This window comes from Microplitis demolitor, chromosome 9 (assembly GCF_026212275.2).
Source record: "Microplitis demolitor isolate Queensland-Clemson2020A chromosome 9, iyMicDemo2.1a, whole genome shotgun sequence".
Classification (NCBI taxonomy): Eukaryota; Metazoa; Arthropoda; class Insecta; order Hymenoptera; family Braconidae; genus Microplitis; species Microplitis demolitor.
Genome location: NC_068553.1, coordinates 15273769 through 15285850, shown reverse-complemented (window position 1 = coordinate 15285850; position 12082 = coordinate 15273769). Strand labels below are relative to the sequence as shown.

At 29.4% G+C, this 12082-nt stretch overlaps 1 protein-coding gene across 3 annotated transcripts in view; it reads left to right on the top strand.

Moving 5' to 3' along the window:
- The first annotated feature begins 1272 nt into the window (after window positions 1-1272).
- Window positions 1273-12082, top strand: part of LOC103571554 (paired box protein Pax-8) — a 99737-nt gene continuing 88927 nt past the window's right edge. For all 3 annotated transcript variants that reach the window (XM_053741790.1, XM_053741789.1, XM_053741791.1), the window contains exon 1: window positions 1273-1430. The gene's annotated coding sequence lies outside the window, so the exon portion shown is untranslated. The remainder of the gene's footprint in view (window positions 1431-12082) is intronic.

The window sequence follows — 12082 nt, the reverse complement described above, 5'->3', positions numbered from 1 at the left end:
TATTTATGCATTTTTTCTCAAAACTAAAGATCTATAAATCAATTCATTGAGTGCTTATTGTACCACACACTTTTTCTCAGTGTAAAGATCTTTTAGTCATAATGAACCATTATTTCATTAAATTTAAAAATGATTTTTTTTTTTTTTTATTAAGAATGTCTTTAAAAAATTAGTAATACCCTTTTTTTTCAACTTGACGATAATTTTGAACCATTTGAAAAAATAAAAGAAAATTAATTATAAATACAATTTAAAAAAAAAAAAAACGCGAATTTGTCACTTGGCGGGATCCGACATGAATAAAGTGGGAGTATAAGTAGTTGAAGAAATTTAATCCAACACACACACATACACGCACACATATAAAATGAACGTATACATGACTCTATCGAAGGAGAAGGTGCAGGTGAGTGAGACAAGTAGACAGATAAAGAACAGTAGTAAGTAAGAGGGAAGAGTAAGCGTGGAACGTGTTGGCTGTTCACCTGGCGGGAGGTGGGCGGTTGCGACGTAGGAGAAGGTGCAGGAGTCTTGTATTCTGGTAGGAATGAATAAGAGGGGAGGGGAGGGGAGTGATTGTTAGACTAGAGTCAAAGTAGCGGAGGTGAAGCGCGACCGGCCCTCTGGTTGCGGGGCCTTAGCTAGTCCAGTCCGGGACAGCACGCCTCCTGCTGCACGCTCGATGAGGTACTCTTAGCCTAGTTTAACACCAAACGTACTGAGTCCTCTAACCCGACTACTGCAAGTCTATCTCGCGGTTCTACTTGCTGGTACCTGCTGCAGGTCGCGTTGCCTGTTCTTGCTCCTGCTAGCTCTTATACTTGTCTAAGAACAATCTTCAGTGTCGCGCGCGTTCTCCCAGCTCTCGTGCGCTACCACTCGTGTCTTGTATCCGCGACTCGCTGATGTCAAATCCGCGAGTTCAGATTCACGAGTTCCACTACAACTTTAATAAAAATCTAAATAAAAATAAGAGTTCCTAGCAAGTGGTTGAAGAGCTCGAACACGCTTCGTGAACTGTGACTGTGACTGTGCGCTTGACCGCGGTGATCAACTGGCAAACAATCTTTTATCTGCTCGTGCGCATCCATCAGCTTACAGATTACGCGAATCCGTCGGACCGATTTATTTTATGTGACAGGTGACAGTTGTCATCATTTTGTTCTTTTGTGGATTTAATTTTGTGGTAAATTTATTTTGACTTAAGTGTCTGAGTATTATGTTCCCTGTGGTATTTTGTGACGTTTTGGTTTTTTTTTTAAATTAATTTATTAAAAAAATTTTTTTAATCATGTGCTAAGTGCGGGATTTATTTATTGGATCTGTGCACTAGACGGTTGTACTTTTAACAGAGACTTCAATGCTTTAGTACCTTCTTAATTCGTTTCATTTATTTAGGAAATTTATCAGTATACATTTTAATTTTTTCGGTGAGTTTTTTAATTCAAGTTTTTAAATATTTTATAATTTTAGTGAATAGTAATAAAAAAATTTTTTTTTATTGATAAGAAAATCCATAAATTTTTGATAAAAAAAAAATTTCATGACATTTAAAAAAAAATTTTAATTTCCGTTTTCTGCGGTACAAAAAATTTTTATTTCTTTAATACTCCATTTCCGGTATATTGGTTACTTGCATGTAATTATACTTTACAATTACAATTATTTAAATAATTTTCATGAAAGATCATAATATTAAATAAAATTATTGCGATAAAAAATAAATTACATTTATACCAGACATTTAGAGTAATAAAATTTCATACTCAATCACATGTATATATATATATATAAATGTTGCCGTTACATTTTTTGTCCAAAGAAATTAAGCATAACAATTTAAACAGTAGGTAAAGTTTATTATCGTTATTTTATTATCTTGGAGGGAAAAGAATTTAAAAAACGACAGAAATGAAACGGAAGAAAAATTTGTTTTTAATAGTGACTTGAGCGTCGGCAAACATCTGCTGGTACTTTCTTGCACCCTTGTATATTGTACTACTTACTACTGTACAAGACACTGCAAACCCTTCAAATATATATAAATATATATCTATATAGCTTATATTCTAAGACAACTGCCCTCTTCGAGCCCCTGCGGCAGTTGTTAATGTCAGGTGGCACGAATTAAGGGCGGGAAAATGTACTAGGTAATAATTACTGAGTATTTTCAATTCGGCAAGACAATTTTATTATCATTATTATGTAATTTATAGCAAATAGATGATAATTTTTGAATTTTCTGAAGTGCGGGTTTATTTGATTGATATCACGGTAACTACTGAAGATAAATAAACGTTATCGGAGGTTTTTGGAAAGGAAATTTAATTTCCTACAACTTTTGTTTCGAGTAAATTATTATAAAACTGATAGTTTTGAAGAAGGGACCGTTTTAAGTAAATGAAAAAATTTCGGCTATTGTTGAAAACAATTATTAAATTTTTTGAATTCAAATGTTTGTAACTTTGTAATTATTGATTTTAGGAAAATTTTTGTAGATATAAAAATCAAAGAGAATTTAATTTCCTACAAGTTTGGTCCTTATAAAAATTGCTCTAGAGCTAATAGTTTAAGAGTTACAATAATTAGAAGTTTTTTAAAAATTCATAGATTTAGCGGGAAATTTCAAATTATTTAAATTTATTGTTCAAAGAGCTGTAACTTTGTTATTTTTGATTTTAGAAAAATTTTTATAGATATAAAAATCATAGGAAATTTACTTTTCTACAATTTTAGTCCTTACAAAAATTACTCTAGGGTTGATAGTTTAGAAGTTACAATAATTAAAAGTTTTTAAAAAAGTCACAGATTCAGCGGGAAATTTCAAATTGTTTAAATTAATTGTTCAAATGAAGATAACTTTTAAAGAGTTAGTTTTAGAAAATTTTTGCATAGTACAAAAATTTTAGGGAATTAAATTTCCTATCCAAAAACCATATACAACGTATATTTATCTCATATATTTTTCGAGATATCAGTAATCAAAGTTAAAAATCGCAATTTTTTAATTTTTTTCAATTAAAAAAGATTGAAATAGTAATTTGTAATAATAATAAAAATTAGTTGTATCTTTCACACAAACCCTGAAGTAAAACAAGCAAAACACGAACATACTGATCGAAGAAATGAAACCGGTTCGATGAAAAAGCTCCGGTCACACCTCGGGGGCTTCCTTCTTCGCGTCTTTCGTTCTTTATATTTCTCTCAGGCATCTCCTTACCTTCATAGTGCACATTCTCGTCCAAAAAAAAAGTCAACGAGCCAAAGCCAAAGCCGAAGCTGAAGTCAAAGTATAAGAAAAAGCAAAAGCAAAAAATGTAAAATTAAATAAAAAATAAATAAATAAATAAATAATAAAATAAAAAGACAAGTAACGACGGCACTTAACGCATCGACAGCATAACGATAATCACCTTATACTTACGGTAAATAAATCGGTAGCTATTATAATATAAGATGAATGTGTATATAAGACTATCATGCGACTCGTTTAGTACACTACTAGCACATCTAGTTGAGTGTACTTGCGAGTTATCCTTAACTCGTGGCATTTTCTGTTTTCCAGCTCGCGTGACGTTGATGCTGATACTCTAATACTTTTTTATCCATACTCATATATCTCCGTATTTTTTTATAGATTAGAAATTCCGCAATTATTATATTAAAAAATTTTATTTTAAATATAAATTACTTATATTAAACTATGCAATTATTCATTTTAAGTTTTTTTAATCAAGTTTCTATTATTATGTTATTAATTTATTTTTAACTTTGATAACTGATATCTGGAAAAATATATAAAATAAATGGACATCATGGATGGTCATTGAAAAGGAAATTTAATTTACTACAATTTTGGTCCTTAGAAAAATTATCATAGCTTCAATGGTTCAAAAGTTACAGCCCTTTTAATTAGATAATTAATTTTAAACAATTAGAATTTTTGTATATTTTAAATTAATTTTTAAAAATGGAGATTAAAATAATTTTTGTAAGGACATAAATTTTAGGAAATTAAATTCTCTACAACTTTGGTATCAATAAAAAATTTCGTTATCTCAATAGTTTAAAAGTTACAGTAATTTTAAGACGTAATTTTTAAAACAATTAATTTTATTAATTTTTTAATTTGTTTTCGGGTTCAATTGACAATATCTTCTAAACTATTAGCCCCCGGAAAATTTTTATTGAGTCAAAAATTGTAGAAAATTAAATTTCCTATCCAACCATGCCCTCAAATGTCTGATTACTCATAACAGTTATTAAAATATCGCAAAGCAAAATAAAAAACCGTTGACCGAGTGGACCAATCTCAAAACTTTCCGCTGTTTTCGAGCTCAGGAAGTCATTATTTGAAAATTTTTGAGCTCTTCAAAGTCAAAAAATATTTATTTCATAGTTCAACAAAAAAAAATACATTTAGCTAAAAAAAAACTAATTTTTGTCTTACGATATCTTTAGAACAAATCAACCGATTTGAACGCGTTTGGCGGCAATCGAAAGCGCTTATCAAGACTTTGAACTGGATAGAATTTAAAGTCGATCGGTCAAGTAGTTTACGATTTATACCAAAACCAAAAATTCCCAAATTTTTTTTTTTAGTTTTTTTTTATATAACTCATAAACTACTTGACAGATCGACTTCAAAATCTATCCAGACCTAAGTCTTGATGAGCCCTTTCGATTGCCGCCAATTATGTCCAAATCGGTTGATTAGTTCCAAAGATACCGTATGACAAAAATTAGCTTACACACATCCATACATGTATAAATACACACACACGCACACACGGACTTCCATCGGAAAATAGTCAAAACAATTTTCTAGAACCTCGAAATTTCGAGATCTGATGAAAACTCGGACCGAAACCAATAACGTCCTTTTTTTAAATTTTAAATTTTTAAGGCGGGAAATTTAAAATAAAATAAATGATTTAAATTACGTGTTCGTTCATAAAGCATCGGTTACTCTTAATAAAAGTAATCGCATATGATAATACTTAAGGCACTTTCTTGTTTCGTTTATTAACCTGGCCGGTGTAAGTTGTCCGATAGTTAATTGCGGCGTGGCATCGCGCTTTTCTCTTCTTCTCTTAGTTATACAGATATACAGTTAACCATTCCTATCCTCAGCACACTATAAGTATAAATACAGAAGACTAAGATATACCAAGAGCACCATGAAGAACAAGACGAAGACGAAGAAGGATAAGGATAAGAAGGCAAAAGGAGGTTAAAGTAAAAAAGTAAAATCGTAGGCCCCCTGTACACATTGCAAGCAATATACAACTCTGCGTGTACAAGTAGCTCGAATCTATTTATAGTATTACATATAGATCTTTGATAGTGTTAGGAAATTTCATTGGTGTTGGTACACTTGATTGGTAATGGTAATGCACCAGAAAAAGACAGTGAATGTAAAGTTACCTATATGTATCCATGGATATCCTGGGTGTGTGAGAGTGACCGTTGCTGATGCATTGGAGACTTGGCCGTGCCACACCTGGCCCCGATTGCATCCTACCTATATCTATTCTACTTATATTAACCAACTCAAAGTTTACTCCACCCAACAACCTCTACTAACTCGTCCACGAACAGTGCCAGCGAGCCTGTTTTACTCTTACACACTTTTAACTCTTACCCATACACTTTTAACTATTTCACATTTATAACATTCTTAAGTTGTTTTTATAAGTTGAATAATTAATTTGTAGAAAAGTTTCAGATTCTTTGAATCTTTGCAATTTATTAAATCATCCATCTGTTTATATTTTTTATGTAATCATTTTTTTTTTTTTTAATTTATAAGTGAGGAAAATATTTCAAATAGGATAAAGTGGGCGCCATTAGATTTTTTAAGAAGAAAACTTTGAAGGCTTGTATTTTTTAAACTATTGGTCGTACGGTAATTTTTGATAAGACTGAAATTTTAGGAAATTTAATTTTCTACAATTTTAGTCCTTATAAAAATTGTCTTAAGACCAATAGAAGTAAAGTTATAATCATTTTAACAATTATATAATTATTTTAAATGACAAAAAAAAAAGGATTTCTTGGCGCAAGAAATATTTTTCATTTTAAATTGAAGACAAACATTTTTCTTGGGCTGAAAAACATTTCTTGGGTCAAATAAAAATTTTTTTGGGTCGTCAAAATTTTTCGGTCCAAGAAATCTTGGTTTTCTGTGCAGTTGTACATTTTCATACAGACTTTTATCCATATCTTTTAAACTATGATTTTTTAGAAAATTTTTATAAGAACAAAAATTATAGGAAATTAAATTTTCCAGAATTTTTGTCTCTTTAAAAATTACTCTAAGATCAATATTCACAAAGATACAGTCATTTGAACAATTTGACATTTTTTTCAAATTTTCCCGGGTAAAAAAAATTCTATAATTTAAAAATAAAATTATTAAACAGTAAAAAAAAACATCAGAGGCTAAGTGCTAGATTATGTAGGCATTAGTCCTCTGTTTTATGAAGCACCTGATGCGCCGCGAATTGCGCTCGTTGCTCTTACTGCACATGTTTAAACCCACATCGCACATCCATACTCGTAACATTCCTGACTCATTTAGAGCCATTCAATCGGATCTTTCCCACGGAAATTAGTGTATTAACAAAACGCTCATACCTTACCTTAACAAACTCATTTTTACATGACACTCAATAATTTATATTTCATGCAATCGATCACTAATCGAAATCACTAGTCAAAAGTCATCATTACATTACATTACACTACATTAAATTATATTTACTTACAAATCTTATCTGTAAGTATTATTAGTACCTGACAAATCAATAATTATGCTTTCTATATGTCTATATATTGATACTTTATCAATTTACAACTTAAAAGTAATCATAGATGGCTAGACATTGTAAGCTTTTACAGTCCATTCAATTTTTATGTCGGCAATAAAAATTTTTTAAGACAAAAAAAAATTTTTGTTGAGATAAAAAATGGGACAAGTGAGACATAAGAGGATAAAATTGTAAAATTTTTTTGTATGGACTTTAGTTTTTTTACTGTAAATAAATATATCGTAATATTGATAGACAAATAATAGAATTATATGATATATATATGTGTGAATATCAAATAGTAAATATATAATTTCCTATTGGGATTAAATCAGGAAATAATTAAATAGGGGAGTAAACCGTCAAGTGTACAGGAAGTAGAGCAACAAGTTGTCATGACCTGTTCACATTTAAATTCCGTTAAAAAACCGTATCAACCCCTTTTTTAAAACAGGTGCGTAAGTACCTTGTGAGCTGAGTCCACTCGCGTCCACTTTATTTAAATATAAAGGTGTCACGTTTTACTACACGCGTCGGGATATTTAACATTGACCACTGGACATAACATTACAGTGCAGTAAAAAATGGGTGATACTAAATAAATAAAATTTAATAGACAAATAAAATATATATATATACATATATGTGATGGGGTGTTCAAAAAAAATCTTAAATAAAATGATTCTGAAGTAAACAGACAATTACTAATTTTCTTATTTTTTTTTTTGACAAATTCATTACAAAAAAAAAAAATACTAAAATGCACATGTAGAAAATTTAAAAAATTATAGGTGCAATTTTTTCAAATTTTATTTTTTTTATGATTTACTGTTTTAAAAAATAATCCAAAAATTATTAGACGTCGGCTAACTATGATACTGACAGAAGCCGACGTCTAATAATTTTTGAAATATTTTTGAAAACAGTAAATCATAAAAAAAATAAAATTTGAAAAAATTGCACCTATAGTTTGTTAAATTTTCTACATGTGCATTTTTTTATTTCTTATTTTTTTTTGAAATTCATTTGGTGAAAAAAAATCCAAAAATTTTTGTCTGTTAATTTCTGGATTATGGCTAACTTCAGTATCATTAAATAAATTAATAGTATAAATGGAAATAAAGATTCTATTAAAAGAATGATACTATTTCGGGAGTAAATTCTGAGTCATTACAAATTTTATTTAAATCTGCATTAACTCCAACAATTTTTGGCTGTTTATATAAAGACCTGTAGTTTAAAACTTATCAAAAATTGCGTTTTGAAGCTCAAAATTTTTTTTCCGTGAGCTTTAAATTCTCCGCCAAAATATATATCGTGTAAAATTTTGGGCATGATATTTTTCAAAAATTTAATGAATAATTATTTCTTATGTTAATTAAATCAACACTTGAAATTGCAAGACTGTTTTTGAAAATTCAATATGAAGAGCATAAATTTTATGGAACTTTTTTTTTAATGTAAAAGTTTCTCAACAGTTGAAAAAAGTGGTCAATTTCTTCGCGCACACTTTAATTATATATATGTATATACATGTGTAAGTATAGATTATTATGATTGGTAATTGTAAAGATAAAAGTTTGTGAATTATCAGTGAAAATATTGCTTGAGTTATATTTGCTTTAACGAGGTGCCAGTATACATGTTTTCTTTTGCACATATGATAGTGTACTTACATATATATATATGTATAGTACATAGCATTGCTCTCCACTGTTTGGTACATCGCAGAACAGTCTGTTCTGGCTTACACTTACACTTAAACTATAATAACTACACGCGGCTTGTTTAACAATCATTATTTGCGAGCGTGAGGTTATCCAAGATCGCTATCAGATCAAGATCAAATCTCGGGAGTTTCAAAATAATATGTGGAATAAAGTTTAAGTAAAGGCGACGCATTGTATTCAATATCATATAATAAGTTATATATAAAATTGTCACTATAAATTCTATATATATGTATTTTACGTTTTTATATACTTTTATTTAATGTTTGGGGAAGAGATTTTAAGAACACATGTAAATATCAAGACTTTCCTTATGAATATTTAATTATCAATATTTAATTTTTGATACGCATTTAATTTATGATGAAGTTCAAATTTATCTGTGAGTTTGAAGCGGAATATATAGAGATGTATATGGAATAAATATATATTGTATGTGATCATTGAAAAGGGAATTTAATTTCCTACAAATTTAGTCTCTATGAAAATTTTCGTAGTTTCAATATTTGAAAAGTTACAGCCGTTTGAACAATTTGATGATTATTTTGGCGCGTAAATTTTTTCAAAAACTTCACAGAGCTGTATCTTTTAAATTATTAGTCCTAGAGTAATTTTCACAAGAATCAAAGTTGTGAGAAATTAAATTTCCTATAGTTTTTGTATGAGCAAAAATTACCATAGGATCGATAGTTTAAAAATTATAGCCGTTCGAACAGTTTGATTATTTAAATAATTTGATCATTATTTTGGCGCGTTAATTTTTTTAAAAACTTTACAGAGCTGTATCTTTTGAATTATTAGACTTACAATAATTTTTATAGAAATCAAAGTTGTGACAAATTAAATTTTCTACAATTTTGATCTCAATAAAAATTATCTTAAAATCGATAGTTTAAAAGTTATAGCCGTTTGAACAATTTGATTATTTAAATAATTTGATCATTATTTTGGCGCGTTAATTTTTTCAAAAACTTTACACAGCTGTATCTATTGAATTATTAGTCCTAGAGTAATTTTCACCAATATCAAAGTTGTAAGAAATTAAATTTCCTATAATTTTGATATGAATAAAAATTACCGTAGGGTCAATAGTTTAAAAGTTACAGCCAGTTAAAGTATGATAATTTTTTTAGACAGAAAAATTGTTTTATAGTTTACAAAACCATGTCTCCATTTGAATGCAAATTTCATGTGAAATGTAAAAAAAATTTCCACCAATATTTTCTCACTCATAGCCCTTCCCAATTATAAAAGCCAACATAACTACAAACACAAAGCCTCGGAAGAATGACGAGTGAAAAATAAAACCAACCTAATTTACTTTTTTGGTCTTTTTTAAAATTACCTCGTTGGCGGGAGTTCGCCGGCGGAAGTTCTCTGAAAGAAAAAACCCGAGAAAAATAGAGTTTTAAAAATTTTTTTTATGTCCGAGCATCCGGTGGGGGAGCCAGTGACGCAATGGTGAGAGTAACAATTCCAGATACGATTTAAAAAAAGCAAACTCGTCAGAATATTTATATACATATACTATCAGAGTTTACAGTACACAATATACTGTGAGAGCTGGACAAGTAAAATAAAGTAGTAGTCTCGATAAAAACCTTGTGGACTTCCTGTGCCACCCGCCGTATCTCCAAGGTCACCTCATTGCGTTAAATTCCCTACATTACACTTTACCCGCCCCACCTGAAACAACCTGCGGGTTTCGCTTACAACTTTACTCCTTATTTCCACGCGGCAACTAAACGCAAATAGAAACAATAAATAAAACTCACGTACATTTAAATCGCGCTCTATCTCCCGCTAATCACCGTGCCCAAGGTTATCAACCAAAAAATTAACTACTGTTCAAATAACGTGAGTCAATGCCGTCTCTAAAATAACTTTTTCATGGTCCCGCATATAAAAATTAAATTTTGAACACGTGGACTTTCTAAATATAAATTATAATTAAATATTTAGGCGTAGGTGAAATCGAAAACAAAAAAATGATTAAATCGGAAGAGGTGATTTGAAAAAAGTATTAAAGACTTTCCCATGAAATAAAGCGAGAGAGAGATTGACAGGATGTGCCAGGACCAATCAATTGAACACGGTCTCAGCTTCCTTTTGTCATTCCTCCGGCTACTATACCGCCGACTTAGCTCGATCGCTACTGTAATGAAAATGTAAAGAAAAAAGATAAAAGAAAAAAAAAGGATAAATTCTTCACTTGGTAAGCTGAGATTTTAGAGCCAGGAAACCGATCAGCTATAAATAACGATTAGAGTTAAGAGCTTTGTGGTTGTACTTTGTGGGAATTGATTTGTGTATGCAGAGTGTGTGCGTTAAGATGTCGTGAAAGTGCGAGAAATTCTAGGCGAAGCAGGTTGATATCCTTCCGTGTGGGCTGTTATCACGTTTGAGATCGTTATAATGCACAAAGGCACTTTGGATCTTTACTTTTTATAAAGATTATTTATGCGAACATGTGAGAAAGGGATTGAAACAAATCATTTTTGAGTTTATTTTCTGCAACAAATATCGGAGCAAAAATTTTAATTAAATTAATTATTAAAAAATTTGAATTAAAGAAGGTCTATGCATAATTAGAAATTTTGTGTTAAATTCAACAGAAATCGTATGTTGCAGTCTACGCAAATTTTTGTGTTCATTCAAAACATAGCATTTGTGCTAATCTTTAACACAAATTTTATGGTAAATAATTTAACACAAAATCTGTTACTTTGACAGAAAATTTGTAGAAATTTAACAGAATTTTCGTGTTAAAATTAACTAATAAATATAAGCACATAACCTAACCTACTCAAGTATACTGATCTAACCTTAGTACAACTTTTTTCAATTTAGCAAACAATTAGTCCGATTTTCGGTGATTTTTATAAAAAACGAAGCTATGAATTATCCTCCCGTAAAATGAGAATAAAAAATCATTGAACCTGATGATAAAAATATTAAAGTTATCTATGATTATATTTAATTGTAAATCAATTATAATCCAAGTTTCCTTGCAGACAATGCTGCTACAATGCTTTGCTTGGTTATAGTAATGAAGAAACGCGCGGGAGTGTTTAGCTAAACAACACAAATTTAGTGTTAATTTTCGAATAACGCAGAAATGTGTTACATTAAAGATTTTCTAATCATTTAACATAAAAAATCAGTTAAAATAAAATAACACAAACGGTTTTTGTTAAATTAACAGATTTCTGTGTTGAAAATCACACAAAAAATTTAACCAAATAAGTTTTTAACACACATACAAAATTTCTAATTGTGTATTTTTTCTTGTTCAATAATTTGTCATTCCAATTAATCAAAAACAAACATCAATAATTGTAAAAAAAAAAAAAGTTTGAAGTTCGAAAATTAAAAAATTGAATTTTTTTTTAATAGAACACATAATTATTATTTATTACAAATTATTTGAAATGTTGGTAATGAATGAAAGAAATAGAAGAAAAAAAATTAATGGGAATGAATTTTATAAAGAAAAAAAAAACAAATTTAAAGGGAGTATCATAAAATGAAAACAGCAAA